Source organism: Ambystoma mexicanum, chromosome 6q, assembly GCF_040938575.1.
Source record: "Ambystoma mexicanum isolate Mex_15411 chromosome 6q, UKY_AmexF1_1, whole genome shotgun sequence".
In the NCBI taxonomy this organism is placed as follows: domain Eukaryota; kingdom Metazoa; phylum Chordata; class Amphibia; order Caudata; family Ambystomatidae; genus Ambystoma; species Ambystoma mexicanum.
Window position 1 is genome coordinate 653046758 of NC_090937.1, and position 20416 is coordinate 653067173.

Genomic DNA, 20416 nt, shown 5'->3' on the forward strand with positions numbered 1-20416 from the left:
GACCTGCTGAATTATTTGCAAATTCTGGTGAGGCCTAAGCGGCCCATAGTTCGCTCTTCAGAAACCAAGCCCTGAGGGCTAACTTGTCTGGGGCTGGATGGACCACTGCCCCTGCTTGCTGCATTAATAGAGGAGAATGCTCGGTCTGTATACAAATGGGCTCCTTCCGGGCTAGCTGAAGGAGATCTGAATACCACAGTCTTGTTGACCAGTGAAGAACTCTTAGAATCATCATACAGCTTGTTGAGTCACTGAAATTGCAAAGGACTTCCTGAATCAGCAGAGTTGGGGGAAATGTGTACCACGACATCCCGCCCCAAGGAACGTGGAAGGCATCTCCTAGAGAGATCTATCCCCAACCTGCCCATGAAGCAGAAAAGGGGCATTTGGTGTTGACTTGCAAACGGGTATACCAGAGGGTGACCCGAGCATTTGAATACTGCGCGGAGTACCCCGAGGTTCAGTTACCATTCGTAAGAAGTAGAGTCTAGCCTGCTGATCCTGCCAGCTTCTGTGTTTTCTCCCCTGGAAGATGAACAGCATGGATGAGAACTCCATGGCTCACTGCCTAGTTACAAATGTCTACTGCTAGTCTGCATATAGGTGTAGACCTTGATCCACCCTGCGTGTTTACATAGTACATCACTGTGGCACTGTCTGTCCTGATGAGGACAGTTTTATTGTTTAGGATACTCTGGAATGCCCTTAATGACAGTTATATCGCTAGCAGCTCCATGTCTTTTCCTGTGCATTCCTGTGCATTCCATGTCCCATGAATTGCAAGATTTCTCAAGGTCGCTTCCCAGCCCTCTGTGGAGGTATCTGTCGTAATCGTCACTCTGTGCCAGGGCTAACTGAATGAAGCCCTAGTCAGGACATTGGACTCCTGTTTCCACCATGAAAGTTCCTGATGTAGAGAGAGAGGGAAGGGATTTTGTCCGGCTGCTTCCCCTTCTGTTGGTCCCATAAAGAGGCCAAAAGCATCTGAAGCCCCCTCATCTTGAGCCTGACTAGTGGGACTGTAAGAACATGTAGTAGGGCCATTGTTGATTAGAGAGCATGTACCCCCCCCCCACCTTCCTCAGAAGAAACTGAATTATAAAGTCAGAAAGGACACATTTGAAACTGCACTTTAAATTCTCCTGGAAATGCAGCTGGCACAAAGAATAGTTAGTTTCACCACACAAGTAGGGGATAGATAAGGCATTAGCTTGCACAATTAGTGTGTTTTTAAATAGAATAGACTAGGTGACGTGGAGGCGTGTACCCCGGATAGGGGCTCACTACACAAGTAGGGCAGAATGGCCATAGGTAGGATCAGGTTGCGGATACCCATAGATAAAGGGGTCATGTGCCATCCATGCACCAGGACTCGGTAGATAGCAAAATAAATGCAGGACAAATGTGTCCTACAGAGGAAAATAACGTGACAAGCAGCTGCCATTTTAAAATGCACCAGCACAGTAGAGAATTGAGCTCTGCAGCTTTAAGAAAAAGCCCCAGTTAAGCACACTTGAACAAATACATTTAATTCATGAAGATGCTGTGGCCAGCTAGATGGTAGCTGCCTCAAAGGAATGTCAAGACCCAAGGATTCATAGGGGAGGGTTAAATGACGGCACAAGATAACATTGTGTGCATCCAGCTGTCAAGGTAAATTAAGTTACAATAACACGGCAGTCCTTTTCAAGTCTATGGGACATACTGAACATCCCAGGAAGTTGTTGGCAGATTAATACCCGTTACGCTGACCTGGTCTCTGCGGAGGCGTTGGGGCACGGTTGCAGCCCTCCCTTAACTTGAATCACCCCCTTCAGGCCTCTCCCTCAGTAGAAAAGCTGTGAGTGGTGGTCCGTGGTGATACTGCTCATGCGTGGAGATAAGAGTGTGTGAGTACGTTAATCTGTGATTGTTGTACCTCTCAAACCCTTCACGCCAAAGTACGGTTTCTGTGAGCATACGCCAGCCCATAAAGCTCACCTGTGAATTATGGAAGATAAGCTCTCCATTCTGCTACTTCTGGTTGAATGAGATCTAGTCCCTTCACTTATCCCTGATAAGGATTAGTCCAGTCCAGCTGCGACTTTGCTTCTCCTTATGATTGGTAAGCCTTTCTTGAGCCCTTGTGATGCTGTTCGTTAATGTCTTTATACGTTTTTATACGTTGCTCCTATTAATGCCCGCAATAATGTCTCTCTTCTGTTTTTTTCCCTTAGATGGAAATGCAGCCTCAATGCAGCTGTGAGACGCGAGACGCGGCCGTGTGGTAGATGGATGCTACCGCAATTTTCGACAGCAGGTAAGTGATGGTTTAAGGAAAAGCGGGAAGTATGGCGAAGCGCAACCTTAAACTGACTGTTTTTTCGATGTCTAACCTTGTCTTCTGCTTTCCTTGCAGGCGCTCGCTGCTATCGACGATGGAGCGTGTCGTGCTGCGGTGCCAAGATGAAGATTTCGGCATTCCGGAAAGTGTAAAGATGAATAATTGGTTCACCAAAGAGATGTACAGGTAGGAACAGCTTCCCCCAGTTGGTAAGTATGCTGGCAGGAAGCAGGATCTTCAAAGTTAAGTCTGACCCCAGGCGACGGTGAGCGTTACGCTGCTTGCAAGTGCAGAGTAACGCGAAGCATCTGTCTTGAGGATTGGGGCAGTCTATATAGCTGAGATTGTGGGCATGCCAATTAGGGGCGGCTTACCAGCCACACCCTGCCACTCCTACAGAGTGAGAACGTGCAAAGGCAATCCATTAGCAGCCATACCCAAGAATGCACTTGGGGCTGCTTAATGGATGGAATGTTCAAGGTTAATGCATCCTGCTTAATGGATGGAATGTTCAAGGTTAATGCATCTGAAGTGCTATGTCCATAATAAGATTTTGGTATTAAATGGATGTTCTTGTGCCTGGTGCGAAGGCGCCAGGACAGTGTCCACCCAGGTCTCCTGTGCATGCGACCCCTGCATGCCTGTGCCCCTGACTTCATGACCATGACATGCCTCTGCGATCGGCTAGACGTGACAGAGAACGTGATGCGACTAAAAAGACAACTCATTTCCACAATGTGTCATGAACAGAATGGCACGGTCACTGTTGCGAGCACAGGTCCTTGAGACTCGGCGACGTCATGGCAGGAGAGAACATGGGCTACCTTATTTAATTAAGAACAAGGCAATACGCTTGTCCTCTCTCTCCTCCCGATTTACATAAAACATGTCATCATGCAGCCAGTTCATGGAGAGTGTGACCGCCTGTTAACTGATGAGCACATGTCTTTTTACCGCAGAAGTCATTTAGGGCCTAGCTGTCATGATGCCCGCTCCCGGGGAGCCGGTTCAAGCCCTGCGTCCCCGAAAGCGGACATCCAGTCCCCAAGGAAGGACCCAGCAACCCCATATAGGGGCCCTTTGGACAGTGTCCTGGCGCCTATGGCGCCAGGCTCATTATGGGAGTGCTTGGGTGCACTTACCTGATGCAGACCATGCTGCAGGATCCCGGCCTCCTTGAGGCCTGAAAGGAACTACTTTACCCGTGGGACTAATTTACCATCCGGGCGTGGTCGGGGAAGGATACATACCTGATTGGAGGAAGGATACATACCTGGAACTTCTTCCAAGGCTATTTAAACCCCACCTGAACAGCCACACGTGCTTCGCGTTGTTCTGCATCTAGCAGCTGGACGCTCACCGTGTCTGCTCCTGCATCCTGACTTCTGCCACGCCTGCCAGCATCCTGGATCACCTGCAAAGGAAGAGAAGAAGAGAACAGAAGAAGGAAAAGTCCTTACTTGCTAAATCCGCATCCCGGAGACATCTCGCCGACAATCCTGAAAAGGAAGACTAATTTAAAAGCTCATCGCTTCGATGGCTGCAGCGCCGCATTCCACTCACCTTTACAGGGCGCCTCCATGTTCAGCAGCTATCATATGGATTCGCAGTCACGCCCCAGCACCTACGGAGAAAAAGACCAGAACAAAAGGTGAGAGAGAGAAGGGAATAAGGAAAGCTAAATCTCCATGTTAAGACTTACCTGTTGATTCATTCCCTCTTAATTTCGGGTCCGCACCGCATCCTGGCATTTCCGGACCCCGGCCCCTATGGGGAAAAAGAGACATCAGCGTTAATGAGCGAATGAAAAGACATTACCAAAAAACGCTCATTAAAGACTTATCTGATTTCTACAAGGATTTCTCCTCTCATCTCGGGTCGTTGCCTGTTCCCCGGCATTCCGTACCCCGGCCCCTATGGGGAAAAAGACACTAGCATTAGTACATTAATGCATGGACACAAGGGGAACGAACCTCTTATAAAAAAAACGTACCTGGAAGCCAAGCAAGTTTGGTTCTCACCAATCCGAAAATCCAGTGAAGTAACTGGATACCAACGCGCCCCTGCATCAGAAGCAGGATGGAGAGCTCGTCCTTCCAGACCCTAAGGTGAGACGCTACGAGACATCACAGAAGGGTTTCGAGGAGGGTGAGAGGGGAAAGTCGGAGAACGATTGTATTACCCCGCAGACAGTTAATCCCCTATTTTCGCCTACAGAAGGATACTTCTGCGAGCCAGACAAGCCAGATTTGGGGGCCCGGTCCAGTCCGTCTTCCGAACCCTGCGCATCACCTTAGAAGAGGTCACAGCAGCGCGAACCAGGCCAGCGTCTCCGTGGGAGTCAGGTGAGCGTAACACTAGCAATAATAGTATGATGAACAGCACATTTTTTATGTGATGTTTATGGGTGGGATCTTAGATAAGGGTGTCCAATCACTAGTTGTGGACATATAGAATTATACATGTAGCCAATTTATTTTTATTTTTTTTATTTGATTTAATTGCATAAAACCATTTTTACAAAGAAAACACTATTTTGACACGTTCGTTCGTGTCCAGTTCTTCCTCCAGTAGGATCGGATTGGAAATTTCGATCAGATTTAGTTTAGTCTATAGTGGGTGTCAAGTAGTGAGCCCACTGAGTTTTTACAAAACACTGATCATGAAATGTCTTCTTCTCGTGTTGTCCCTGAATTCTGGTCCAAACCGATCTTCAAAATTCCTACTATGGCTATCACCCAACCGGACTTTTCTCAGCTCATTAAGCGTACTACCAGTCTTCTTCGCTGTAGTAGTGAAGATCTTTGAAGAAGTGGCCAAGATGGATGTTACGTTCTTCATTTACCCCCACACATGATAAGATGAGGTGCCTTCATTTACCCCCACACATGATAAGATGAGGTGAGGTGCCTTACGGTTTCCACTGGATTTGACTGTTTGCAGAATCGACAATCATTCAAGCTGGATTTTCCTCTTATATGCAAAATCTCATTTGTACTTATGAAATTTGAAAGAATTCGTAAATAGCTTTGCTGAACTCTTTTGTCTGGAATTTTACCAAGTACGGCATTGCTAGGTTTACTTTTTTGATGTTAATCGGGAGGCCTTTAGTGAGCTTGTACTTGGCTGCTTCCTCTCGCGTTTGAATCCAGTCGTATTATAGTAGTTTCTTCTTCACTTTTGTTGGATTATTCACCAGCTCTTCCTCCGAGCTTCTTATGATGTCCAGCAAATGTCTGATCCTTGAACTCCATTTTGTAAGCATTATGTTTTCCCCTGTCAATTTCACTTTTTATGATTTCAAAGATCAATTGAGGTGAGGGGAGGGTGACCTTTCTTTAGAGCATTGAGGCATTTCGCTCTATCATCGCGCTCAAGGATGTTAGGCTCAATTCTCGTCGAATTAAAGCTGCAGGGGTCGAGTGTGGTAGAGCTAAGACGCTGCGCCAGAAAAAGTCTTCTAATTTTTGCCATACGTGCGCCGGGATGTTTGGCATTGCTTCCGCTCCGTAAATTAGTCTAGAGACCACCTTTGCTTTATATATTTCCTGTTCACAGCTTTGGTTTGGGCGGTCAGTGCTTTGATCTTCTCATAAAGACTTTCCTGCATCAGAGATTCGGTTAAGCTGTTATTCAGGGTGATTCCCCAAGTATTTCAAACTCTTGACCTTTTCTAGTTGTGTCCCGTCGACAGACCATCGCAGATTTTCTTTTTTTTTTCGTGGCCTTTTCAAATGACATTATTTTTGTTTTTGCTTTATTAAGTTTCAGATGCTTTTCTTTTAAGTAGGCTAACAGGTTGTTCATTTGCCTCTGTAGTCCTACTGCCATCTGGTCCATTAGAATAATGTTGTCGGCATATGGTAGTTTAGAGAGTTTCGAATTACCTAATGAGGGAGGGAAGGCTCTGATCTTTCTATCATCGTTCTTGAGGTCTGCTACATAAAAATTATACAGAGCTGGCGCCAAGGGACATCCCTGCTTCACACTGCATGCCATGTTTATCAATTTTGATAGACCAGTTCTTTTCAGCCTTACTCACATTGTTGTTTCAGAGTATAGGGTCTTAATTGGTTCTAGAATTGACCCTGGGCATTTTAGGTGGTCCAATTTCCTCCATAAAGTTTCTCTGTTGACCTGGTCTATGGCCTGGACCAGGTCAACGAAGGCCATGAAGACGCAGGGTTTGCCCTCCTTTAACTTGGCCTTCAAGGTGTTCAGTAGTAGAATGTTCGCTGTAGTTCCCATTCCCTTGACAAAACCCGTCGGTAGGGGGGGGGTCATAATTTGCGGTATGATTGATCCATTTCTGAAAATTGTTAAGGGCAAATGAGCCGAATAGTTTCCCAATTGTGTCTAGAAGTGCAATTGGGTGATAATGCAGATGATTGGCTTTTGACCCTTTAAAAAAAATGGGCACTACTTTTGCAGTCTTCCACAAAGACGGTATTTCTTTCAATTTTATACAATTCTGGTACACCTCACTAATGAAGGAAGCCCATGCCTCAGGATGATTTTTTAGGTCATAGTTTGTTATCCCGTCCAGCCCAGGCGCTCTTGAGTAGTTTAACTTCCTGATCTTTGTTAAAAATTGATTCTATGTCATGAGGAATCGTCCATGTATGCTCCGACTGAAGTTTGGAGTTTGATTGTTCATCTCCCGATATTTTATAAAGAGTTGTGAAGTGGTCAACCCATTTGTGTTCTGCCACATTGTTCTGTAGGGTGACATTCACGTCTTTTGCACAAGATCTTATTCAAGTCCCAAAGTCTCTTGAATTCTTTCCACTTAACGTGTGGAGCATTTCCTCTGAGTCGGCTTCATAGAGTTGATGCCGGTGGTGGCACAGCCAGTTTCTGTAGCTTTTGCTTTTCTCCACTGCCTTAGCCTCTCTCCCTCTTTCATCGCTTGATTTTTTAGCGAGACGCTTTATTTGGCTTAAAGACCTTCTTTTATCGACTAATTGTTGATTACATACACAGATGTTTGTGTTATAGGTAGATGGGTCCTTACCCTTTTTCAATTTGTAGACTGTCAATAGTGGTTGATAGTCTATCTCTAGCGTTGTCAACTTGTCCGTCGAGGAATCCGGTTTTCTCTGCCAGTGACTTGATGGAGTCTTCAGTTAGTCTGAGGCGAGTGTCTCTGTCACAATTTTCTACCTCTGCTGACATTTGTAGAGGTGCAGTAAGGGTGGATTTCCACACGGTTATCAGTATATTATGGTTACTATGTTTAGTTCTTACTACTTCAAAGCTCTTGGTTAGAGCCAGGAATTTGTGTGAGACATAAGTGTGGTCCAGTGTGGCTTCAATCCCGTCTTGCTCCCAAGTGTGCACGAGGGGTTTAGTTTTGTCGATCATTCTATGCAAATAGTGAAGATCCTTGGGAGTCCATTAGAGAGGACCATTGACAGCCTCTCACAAGTGCAGCACAGGTATTGTAGGGACGTTTAGGCTCCTCAGGGTCCATACTGAATGTATTGAGGTCGCCGTTGATTATTGTATAGTGTATCTGGTAAAGTGTGTTGACATCTTTTATGTCATTTTCCATAGATCATAAATAGCATTCGTTGGTAATTGCTATTGGGCTCCAATACATATTCAGTAGTAGAATATTTTCAACTTTTGCCTTGATCTTCAGTAGATTCGGGAGGTGCCAGGCAGCTAAGGAGGCTTGAATGAATTCCGTTGAGGATAGTACCCTCAGCTGTTGTAATCCACTGCCTGACCGAATGCCTGTGAGAAGACCAGATGTCGGTCGACCTTTAGGGTCCTTTGAAGCAGGAGTAAAGGCTAATTAATATCCATCCAGGCCTGGCTCGGATATCAGCCAAGTCTCCTGAAGACATAGCACGTCAAAGTTTCCCAGTTTGACATCATTTTCTGAGGTCAAATGGCAAAAGCCTCCTGTGTTCCATGAACCCATGGTAAGTTTGGTGTTATATGATGAATGTTCTTCAATTTCCTTCTTCAGCAGCGGATAGCGTATATGTAGCTTAGTAGAGGGAGCCAATGACTAGGAGCGATAGGTTTTCATAACTGTGTCATCATATTGCCTATAAAAGATGTTTCCTGTCAAGAGGTGGAGAAATACTTGAGTGAAAGCTTGGCTTTTAATCTTGCTTTTTCCCCCAGTCTGTATTGCAATAAAGCTGGGTTGCCTTGCATTTGGCATACCACAATCACTCTATGTTGTCTCTTTCTTGGCAAATACCAGTTAGAGGGCTATTTGACCTCGGTTTCAAACATACAACACCATCAGCCCCAGGATATGCTGGTACCACCATGCTGTAATGAATGTATTGTCGGAAAGTGATTGGCTCTCTGAACCTGTCCTGGACAGGGAAAATGTTTGTCCAGAACAGTGTTCCATTTGATCCCAAGAAAAACTAGATCCTCGAAAGAGCTAGCTCCGATTTCTTCAGGTTGTTAGAGAACCCTAAGTGCACTAGTAATTGAATCAGTTTGTCACAAAGATGTCGCCATCTGTGGAGTGATTACCAAAACCAGGTAAAGTTCCCAACTTTTTTCTCTCGGGGGGGGATTAGAACTCAAAGGGAACTATTTCAAAACGAAGAAAACAAAGTGAGTCTAATTACCCCTCTTTACTTTACTTCAATGTTTCGAAGTGACCATCAAACACTAGTTAAACAAATATCATATTGATGTTAATATTGTTTAAACACCATGGACCCAACACATACAAATCGTTACAAAGCGTCAATTTAATCCTCATCAATTTCATATGGATAAAAAGGCATACATTGCCACATATATAATATTGCACATTTCAACAATAAGGTGATTCACCATTAATAAAAACACTTTTTGATAGAAAAGACAGCACAAAATGAAGTAGAATACACAGGGGGTATACGCAACACAAAGTGTGGATGTTATTTGGAAACACTTTGTTTGCACGTGAAATCCCACATTGCTGCGCAATCTCTGACGAGTAGAGAGAAGCAGTGAATGCGTAACAGTTTCTCCCAAGCGAACCGCAATCGTATGCTGGTGATCAACCCTTGGGGTATTTAGTCATTGTTGACTACCCAAAAAGAAATATTTCCCAGAAGATGGCCTTTTCTAAGAAACGAAGTTAAGACACTAGAGATAGTGTCTGAAACAATATACGGCCGAAACATGTCGACAGTCATCTGAAATACCCATATTTCTTGTCTGTGGGATTTCACATGCAAACAAAGTGTTTCCAAATAACATCCACACTTTGTGTTGCGAATACCCCCTGTGTATACTACTTCATTTTGTGCTGTTCGTTCTATCAAAAAGTGTTTTTATTAATGGCGAATCACCTTATTGTTGAAATGTGCATTATTATATATGTGGCAATGTATGCCTTTTTATCCATATGAAATTGATTGATGATGATTAAATTGACGCTTTGTAAAGATTTGTATGTGTTGGGTCCATGGTGTTTAAACAATATTAAACATCAATATGATATTTGTTTAACCATCTGTGGAGAACTAGCTCTTACTAGCCAGTCGTTCATGTATGGATACATGTGGTGTCCTTCCAGCCTGAGCACTGCAGCAATGGCATTCATTATATTGGTGAATACACGAGGCGCCACATTCAGCCCGAAACAGAGCACCTTGTATTGAAAGTGACGTCCCATCACCTTAAATTATAGCATGTGTGGATGCCAAATGGGAATTATGCAAGTAAGCGTCCTTCAGGTCCGGGGAGCACATCCAATCTCCCATGCAAAGTGCCTCTGCTATGTGAGCTGGCGTCACCATCTTGAACTTTTGTAAGGGGAGGAAAAGGTTCAGGTAAGATAGATCTAGGACTACTCTCAGGCTAGCCTAGTTCTTTTTGTGAATGGCAATTATTCTTGAGTAGTAGCCTTGACCCTCCTCCTTCAGCAGGACTTTTTCTACTGCTTTGTTTTGAACCAGCTTGAGTATCTCTGCCAGGAGAGCTGGAGACCCAATTTGAAGGAGGGGTGATGAAGACCGATAGTGAGATGGAAGCCGAAAACCACCAGAAACCACAGAAATGAGCCATGGGTCTTGAAAAAGGTGACGCCAAGCAGATACATGCCGGGCTACTCTGCCCCCGACAGGTGTGTCGTTGGACCCGGGTCCTGGCCTCATTGCTTCTTAGGGGCTGAGGCTTGGGAGGAGGATGACAAGAAGAACCCATTGTTTGCTGTATTCTGTTTTTCTCCAGTGCGTACTAGGTGAACGGTCAGGTTGTCTGGCCTTTCAAGCCTCCAAAGGAATGGGGCCTGTGCTCCAATGTTTGCTGGGAGCTGGAAAATTGTTTAGCTGGCGGTTTTGACAAGATCGCCATTGACTTAGCTGTCTGTGTACTTGCCTTCTTTTTAGTAAATTCCTCTTCAGTTGAGGAATGGAACAGGTCTGTTCCCTCGAAAGGGAGATCTAGATTTCTATCCTGCACGTCTGTTGTAAACTTAGTGACATGCTTGCATGCAGAATTCCTCATATCTGTAGCCCACCCATGGCTCTGCTGGCCGTATCAATATGCGACACAGACAACTCCAGAACGTCTTAGGCAATAACTTTGGCCTCGACAAGGCCTGCCTTCAAAAAAGCCTGTCTCTACTGGCAAGTCAGAGAGAAAGTCTCGGATCTCACGCCACAGCTTTTGGTTTGCCGCAGCCAGCAACGCATCTGCATTAGCTGAGGTGCAACCCAGCATTCATGTAAACTTTTTTACCAAAGGACTCCAACATTTTATCTTCCTTGCATAAACATGCTGTTGCCGAGGATGCAGCTCAAGTCGCACCCGCTGAAGTACTGGAATGGAGCGATGCAGCGGCCACAACCGACGAATATGGCCCAGGATGAGTTGCCTAGATATAATACAGTTTCCCCTTCCATTCGCCTGAACCTGGCATCCAGACGCTTGTTTGTAGCTGAAATAGAATGGGGCTTTAATCACACCTTATTTGCAATCGCCAAAACATCTTTTTGTAATGGAATGCCCAAACGACTAGTATGTCTTAGGGACAGAACTTCTGACAAGACTCTTGTTTCCTGTTGCTCCTGATACGGAACAGGGACGCCTAGGAACTCTGCAAAACCCAACATGTGGCCGTGGAAAGCTTTCCCTGAGCATGATGTGTCTTCCTTGTCGTCGTTATCAGAATCACTGCGAGGAGACTTTGCACCCTGATCTTGCCGATCTGCAAGCACATTGCAACTCGTGTCTAGAGGCTGGTCAAGCCCAGTAAGAGAGGCCGCCTCACAAACACCGGAGGAGGAGGTATCGGAACCATCAGATTAGGATATGGTTGCAGTACTAGAGATTAAACTTGTGTAACCACTTCCCTGATCACATTTTCCAAAAAGCTGTTACTTCAACAACTGCATAAACCGGTAAAAGAACCTTTCCTCAGAAGCTTGTTAGTGACCCAATTTGCCTCTGCGCAGCAGCTGCAGCCGCCACAGCCAGTGGAGTGTAAGTGGCTGCAGCTATTAGTGCATATGACGCAGCAGCTGATGGAGTACAAGAGCCAGAAAATGTTTGTGTATAAGAGGTAGAAGGCCTACTTGAAAGCTGCCTGGCTTGGTTTGCACAAAGACTCCTGTCTACGCCATGATGACAAGGGATATGATGTACACCATGGCGACGGTGGTCACTCACCCCTTGACTTACCAAAATCCAGCAGTGGATGACTGCTTGGCTGCAGTTGCCACTCTGAGGGAAAGGAGACAACAGAGTATTGAGATTCCTCCTTTGGGGTACGCCCTGGGGTCTCAATTGGTTTGTCCGCTATAACGGGGGAAGGTGGAAGTGGGACACTCTGGGCCTGTTTGCGCAGAGTGGAGCCTGGACCATTAAGCTCTTTACTGCCCTCGGGACGTAGCCCAGTACAGTGAACAAACTTAAAGGTGGGTTCAGGAGGCTTGGAACCCCTTAGATGTAGGCCTGGTTGTCATGTCGCGTCTAGGCTCTGCCTCAGGTATAGAGCTGGTAGCAGAGCTATGCAGCACCTCAAACTTGGGTCCATTAGAAGCACCCTTAGGTCCCTTGGCGGCTGGCCTGGTAGAGTCAGACAACCCCTCGGTACCTGTCCGGTAGCCCCAACGGCCTCAAGCCTACCCCCAGCACGAGAGTCTCTATGACCCCTCTCAGTTGAAAAACTCCTTGGGAAGGAGTTGCAGTGCTGAGGTGGAGAAGAGAAGATATGACATGCCTGCTTTCTTGGATTTCTGTCGAGTGAAGGCCTTGAGGTGCTCCGGCGGTGGCCATGAGAAGATTTCCCTCCACCGCGTATGACGATTCTTCCAGAACCGCAGTGTCAAGGCGCCACAGAATGTGCAAGAATCCCACTGGTGTTCAGCTGCAGACACTCCAAAAAGAGTGACAGGAGTGTCTGGGGAAGAGCAACTGGAACACCCACTCAAAGCCGACATACGTCAGGGAGTGAGGCACCGGAAACCAGTGAAACGAAGAAAAAAAACACAAAGATAAAAAAGTGTTGACAGCAAAAAATGCACGCGCTATGAGAGGTAGGTCTGATCCTTTATTGAGAGTAAAACAAAAGGTACCGGGACGCCTATATAGTATGGAGGAAAGGGGACGTGACTTCTAAGTATATTTGTGCTATAACCTCTGCCCAGATGTCAAATTTTTGACTTTTTGGCAGGGGCTTGATGCTCAAGGTAGAGACTACTACCTTCAGACAATACCATTCTAATCGGGAGAAACATAACCCTAACAAAGGGTGTGGCTAACATGAGTTCAATAAGCAAAGTAACTAGATAAACAGGAAAGAACAACCTCTCAGTAGACACATGCTTTAGTTAGGAAAGTGCCATCTTGACCCAGGATCGGGGGGGCAAGTATAGATCCACCACCCCTAAAGTTTGCAAAGCAAGCACCATTCGGGAGAGGGAGTTAATAACTGACATAGCTCCAGATGCAAGCTTTGAAGAAGAAAATAGCAGTCTTGCAAGTTACTCCTATTCTGCATCGAGGCCATTCTTGCTTGGGTTCTTCACCCCCTGCAACCGGTGAACTGGTGGACCACTCCTGTCAGAGGAAATGCTCAGAGAATGGGCTAGGTTAAAGGTAGCCTACTGCAGCATATTTATATAGATGGCCTCCGCCCCTAGTGCAAAAACAGACCAAACGGGTAAGTCCATCTAGATTCGATTCCTTCCCGTGTCAGCTTGAAGGTAGCAGGCTTCAGTTACGGACGCCTTCTCAGGGTGGCAACCAAGACGTCCTGGTATAAGTCACAGTTGTGTCCTCTGAACGTTACAGAGCCTTCTGAGCAGACAGCAAGTAAATCTGATTATTTCTAGGTAAAACTATAAAATTGACCACATCATCTCGTGGCTTATTTCACAGCGTAGCAGTGAAATTGTCAGACCTGCCCGGTGCACTCTATGAGAACCTCTTCTGCTGGGATGGCCAACAGATGGGACATCATGTACAAAGGCCACCATATCTTGACCTTCTACTACCTCCTCAACCTTCCTGATGCAGACGTTTTCTCTTTGTGACATGATCTCCAGTTCCTCGCATTACAGAAGCAAATCTAGGGAGCTTTTGTTCATTTTGTCAACTGCAGTCTGGAGCACCTGAGAGCTGGACACATAAGCCACTGTTTCATTTCACACTAATGCTCTCCCAATGCATCAACATTTCTCAGCAGTTCCAGGATGTCCACTGAAAGGTCTCTTCAAAGTAAATACAACCCAACTGCAAGATGATCTTTAATGTCCCACTGGAGTTTGGCAAGAAGGCACATTAGGTTGCCCAACATCTCTCCAACGGCTCACCACTTTCAGATATTCAAAAATTCTTTAATCCCTAAGTTGCGCTTCTCTGCTAAATTAAGTGATTGATTCAAGTTCGAGTTTTCAAAATTAATCAAATTTTAATGCATAACATAAAGAGCTTTTCCATTATAGCAAATAATATATAACTGATATAACTCAGAACAGTATAGTTGGATTCACTATCAGGAAAAATAAATACACAGACTTGTGAAATTGAAACTGAATGATCAGTCAGTTCATTTATCGTTTCCCTGAGATTTTGGTCTGAAAACCCACAGGAGAAATGTAATGAAAGTTCTTGTGTGTTGTTGCTTGGTCTCCCTTGTAGTATAAGTCCTTTGTTGTGGAGATTGGGTTTCCAGATTTTAAATGTGATGATTTAAAGCCCCCAAGGGGGGGAAATGTGAAGTCCCCAAGGGGGGTTTGCTCAAGATCCTTGGAATTCAATTGATTGAATATTTTAGCACCAAGACTCCTTATTGTTGAAAATTCCTCAGTTCAATTGATTGGGTTTGTTGATGCCAAGACTCCTTGTTTTTGAAAAGTCCTCGACACGTGTTTCCCCACTCAAAGTTTTGGGTGGTTCTTCAGGAGGTGAATTGGTGTGTAGAGGGAGAATTTCTCCAATTGGTTTTATGATACTGTATTAGTGATAGTCCCAATTTAGATTTCCATTGGGAAGATGGGAAGATTTGCATGTTATATTGTCTAAAAAATAAAGTTACAATGATGTTTTCACTTGCACACTCTCAGTTACAGATACAACTATTCAATGTGTGGAGTGTGTATACTGAAGTTGGTATGTGTCCTTATTGTTTCAAATGATGGTTCAACGTAGTCACCTTTTGTTTGATTCTGTTAGAACAGGTGATGCATTCCTACAGTTTGAAGAACATTTTTTTTAAAAAATGCTCTATTATTGATACTCATCTAGATTTTCAAATAGGTGTACATTTTTATAACATTTTTCTATTTTTATAGTGATACATGGGCAAGATGAATTGCAATTGAGGCATTAAGTGACATTCAAAAATAGAAAAGTGAGAGAGGAGTTCTAACAGCTCCCTAATGTGGGCAAGTTTGCTGTCAATTGGTCAAATAATGGTCTTATTGGCTGTATTTAAAGATTAGCTCCTATTTTTAGGGACGTCTTACCTTGAAAATGTTCTAGTACTTCTGCTCGATCCAACTGGATGTTCCGATTGCCATAATTCAATGGTAAAAATGGCCAACTTAAATAGCATGCAGTTACGTGCAATTACGTTGTGACACCGTCGCAATGACGTCATGTGTTTACGCTTAACACGATGACATCATGACACCATGCGCCCGCGATTGGCGGCCATCTTGGAGGTGCTAATTTCTAGCATGATCTATTGCAAAACCTGATGTGTGTTTCTAATATTTGTAGTTTTGCTTGTGTTGGTAAGAAATGTATCACCTACTTGAAATGTTGGCTTTTTGGGAAAAAGTTATATAATTGTGTTCAACATGATGTTGATCTGATCTTTGTTCATTGCTAATGTGTTGTAAGATAAGACAACATTTTTATAAGCATTGGTCTGAAGTTAAATTGAACTTTGATTGTGTAAATGATGAATCTCTGTAGCTGGAGTGTTGCAAGAGCTGTAGACATTGGCCCAAGGTTCAACTGGGCTTTAATACCATAGATGGTGAATCTCTTTCACTTGATTGATTGCAAATACATTTGTGGCAGAGATGAGGAAGAGATACTATATGGTGTGTATAGTATATTGTACGGTTAATCTTATGTATAAGTCTATAGAGATAGACTGGGTGCAAATTTAGAAAAAGAAAGGAAGAAAAAGAGAAAAGGAGGAAAAGATTGAAAGGTGGAGAAAATTGTTTTTGTATATTTTTATGTTTATGTGTAGAGGGGGTAAGTATTGGTTTTATGTGGATGGTGAGCATGAGATGTGCCTATAGAAAGTGAAATAGCTCTTGGTCTGTGTTAAGTCCGGTGTTACACGTGTCCATAAGACAAATCCAACAACCTTCTTGTCTTCTTAAGAGGAGTTCGGTGTTGCCTCCTCTGGGTGGTGGTTTAAGTTTCACAATTCCAAAGAATCTTAGATCCTTGACTTGTTCCAATTTGTGGGATTCTTAGAAATGATTGGCTAGGTGATATTTCATGTTCTGGTTCTTTATGGCTCCGATGTGTTCGCTTATCCTGGTTTTCAAATGACGTATGGTACTTCCTATGTAAAGACGATTGCATAGGCACTTTATGCCATATATTACGAATTTACTATTGCAATTGATTAATTGTTGAATGATATATTTAGAGCCGTTGGGTCTTTTGATAATGGTTTTCGCATTTTCTGCGTATTGGCAGACAGAGCATTGTCCACATTTGTAGTTCCCTTGGAGTGGTTTTCGTAGCCACATGGTATTCAGATCTTTATTTGATGTGTTTGTTTTGATTTGGAAATGTGAGGGACTTAGTTGTTCTTTCAAGTTTCTTGCTTTTCTAATTGTCAAGGTGGATCGCGTTCCTAGTACTGGGGAGTAGGTCTGAGTCTGCTCTTAAAACATTCCAGTCCCTGTTGAGGATTTTTCGAATTACTTTGTTGTTGGAACTGTACGTCGTGACAAAGATGGTTTTATGTTCCATATCTGAAATGTTCTAGTCTTTTTTCGTTTTCACTTGTAGAAATGCCTGTCTGGATCTTGTCAATGTTTTTCAATAGCTTTTGTTAACTAGTTCTGTATGGTAGCCTCTTTCCTTGAAATTCGCAATTGTTTGAATTACATGTTTTGTGAACTCCTTTTCATTTGTACAGTTCCTTTTTACCCTCAACATTTCACCAAACGGAATATTTCGAATCACATGCTGTGGATGATTACTTGAGGCATGGAGCACGCTGTTGACAAAAGTTGGTTTGGTGTAAAGTGTTGTGTGTATCATGCCATTGTCAATGTATAGCGTGACATCCAGAAAATTGATGCTAGTTTGACTGTATTCCGTCGTGCGTTTTAGGTTATAAGTATTGTTGCTGAGGTATCTGAAGTATTCCTGAAATGATTGAATTGTTCTGTTCCATATTAAGAAGATGCTATCAATGTAGCAGGCCCAAAATACGATAATATTGAGATGGGTGAAAGATGGATGTTGCCAAGCATGTTCAAGTACATAGTGGCCCATGTACAGATTGGCATACAATGGGAATTGTAACATTTCAAGAATCATATTGTTGTGGTCATTAAATGAGACACATCAGGTTTTTAGAAAGTATTCAGTGGTGGCGAGTCCTTTGTCATGTAGTATACTGGTGTATAATGCTGCAACGTCCATTGTAATCAACCAATAGTTCTTATCACATGCTATAGTTTCTGTTTGCTATATGATGTGGGTGGTGTCTCTAATATATGAGGACAATGATGTAGCCAAAGGTTGTAACTGGTGGTCAATGTACTCGGAGATGTGTTCTGTTATGGATCCAATTCCATTAATTATGGGCCTGCTAGATGGCAGATTGATGGATTGTTTGTGAATTTTTGGTAGGAAGTAAATAGTTGGGATGATGGGATGTGGTATGCTCATGTACTGATATTCCTCTTCTGTGAGGAGTGCCTGGTCTCTCCAATAGCTGCTCATGGATCTCCATTTCCCACCTAGTTCAATCAATGGATTGATGGTAAGCAATTAGTAGCACTCTGAGTCGTTAAGATGTAGTAGTGCCATTTTGATGTAATCACTTGTTTTCAGGAGCACAATATTGCCTCCTTTGTCGGAATTATTTATGGTTATGTTGTCATTGTCTCTTATTTCTTTGAGAGCCTTGGTCTGTTCGGTTGTTAGGTTAGATGGGTAGCTACTTTTTCTGTTTCCTTTGTTGATGTTTAGATAATCATCTCTCAATTCTTTTTGTACTACTTTAAAGAATGTGTCGATTACGTTTTCTGTGGATAACGTTGGTATGAAAGTTGATTTGTCTTCCAATTTTGTATTGGTGGCTAAACCCATTTCGATGTTCTGTTCATCTGTGAACCTTTCAATGGTAAATTGATCATTTTCATCCGTTATGTTGAGAAGGTCTATTGTGTTCTCTACATGTTCGACAGAGAGTTCAGAGGGTACAGTTTGAATTTCAGAGTGTTTTTTCCTTACATTAATATTTGCAAAATTCTTTTTAAGTTTGTTTTCTGCAAAATGAATAGAGGACTACTGTTGTCATAAAGTAATCATAGTTCTTGTGGGGACAGAAATGTAGTGCCATGTTTAATGCTTGGGTGAGTGAAGTTGAGAGTTCTTCTCCTGATAGGTTAATTAATCTCCCCTAGCCACTCATTTCTATGAATCCCTCAAATTGGAACAAGTCAAGTATCTACGATGATTCTTTGGAATTGTGAAACTTAAACCACCACCCAGGGGAGGCAACACCGAACTCCTCTTAAGAAGACAAGAAGCTCGTTGGATTTGTCTTATGGACACGTGTAACACCGGACTTAACACAGACCAAGCGCTATTTCACTTTCTATAGGCACATCTCATGCTCACCATCCACATAAAACCAACACTTATCCCCCCTACACACAAACATAAAAATATATATATAAAAACTATTTTCTCCACCTTTCGATCTTTTCCTCCTTTTCTTCCTCTCTTTTTCTAAATTTGCACCCAGTCTATACTATACACACCATATAGTATCTCTTTCTCATCTCTGCCACAGGTGTATTTGCAATCACTCAAGTGAGAGAAATTCACCATCTATAGATGGTATTAAAGCCCAATTGGAGCTTAGACCAATGTCTACAGCTCTTGCAACACTCCAGCTATAGAGATTCATCATCTATACAATCAAAGTTCAATTTAACTTCAGACCAATGCTTATAAAAATGTAGTCTCATCTTACAACACATTAGCAATGAACAAAGATCAGATCAACATCATGTTGAACACAATTACATAACTTTTTCCCAAACAGCCAAAATTTCAAGTAGATAATACATTTCTTACCAACACAAGTAAAACTACAAATATTAGAAACACACATCAGGTTTTGCAATAGATCACGCTAGAAATTAGCACCTCCAAGATGGCTGCCAATCGCGGGTGCATGGCGTCATGACGTCATCGCGTTAAGCGTAAACGCATGACGTCATCGAGCCGGCGTCACGACGTAATTGCACGTAACTGTACGCTATTTAAGGTGCCCATTTTTACCATTGAATTAAGGCAATCGGACCATCCAGTGGATCGAGCAGCAGTACTACAACATTTTCAAGGTAAGACTTCCCTAAAAATAGGAGCTCCGAGGCCCAAATCCATCGTGCAGCAGCCGACGGTCGAATTCTTCTCCAATCCGGCGTCGAGTGTCTAAGTTCGACGTTGGGCTGGGGAAAGGATGTAAATTTATCGATATTTTAGCAAAAGTATGGCTAAGGCCAGGGGACTCCGCAAAATGCTTCCGACCAGTATGGCGGAAAAAACAATCTGAGGATCCGAGACGCGCGAGGGATCTTGGGTACAGTGGAGTTTCGAAAAAACAAACTGTAATACTCCGCAGCTTCCACTAGAGGTCGGCCTATGCACAGCATGTGATCTAAGCAGATTCCACAAGCCTCAGAAATATATATATATATATATATAATCCATTACTCACCGTAATCGTATTTCTGATGCTTGTATCTGCTTAGATTCACATGCTGTGCATAGGCCGACATCTAGTGGAAGCTGCGGAGTATTACAGATTGTTTTTTGAAACTCGAAAATGGGCGTCGACACAGGGTATTACTATCCCTAGTGTGACGTCCACTGTACCCATGATTCCTCATGTGTCTAGGACCCTCAGATTGTATTTTTTCTGACATGAGGTAGCATGAGGAGTAGCGTGAGTACAGATAATACAAGCAGATAGATAAGACTACAAGCATCCATGCGCCTTCTCTCAGAGGGGAGGAAGGGTGGGTCGCATGTGAATCTAAGCAGATACAAGCATCAGAAATACAATTACGGTGTGTAATGTATCCCTTCTGAGGCTTGTGGAATCTGCTTAGATCACATGCTGTGCATAGATTAGCGAGCAGTGTTAGAAGAAGGAGGTGGGATGTGAGAAGGTTCATGAGCAAATAAATGTCTTAGAACCGCTTGTCCCACTTGAGTATCTGTCTTGGAATGGGTATCAATGCAGTAGTGCTGAGTAAAAGTGTGAATAGAGCTCCAGGTAGCTGCTTTGCAAATGGTGTCAAGGGGTACATTTGCAATGAAAGCCAGAGTGGCCCCAATGCCTCTTGTAGAGTGGGCTATTGGCGTGAAAGGCGACGTTTTTTTCAGAAAGGG

General features: G+C 43.5%; 1 protein-coding gene across 1 annotated transcript in view; it reads right to left on the reverse strand.

Annotated features, from left to right (window-relative positions):
* The window catches only part of ADAD1 (adenosine deaminase domain containing 1), a 1643060-nt gene that overhangs the window by 1412034 nt on the left and 210610 nt on the right, over positions 1 to 20416 (reverse strand). The gene's annotated exons all lie outside the window — the stretch shown is intronic.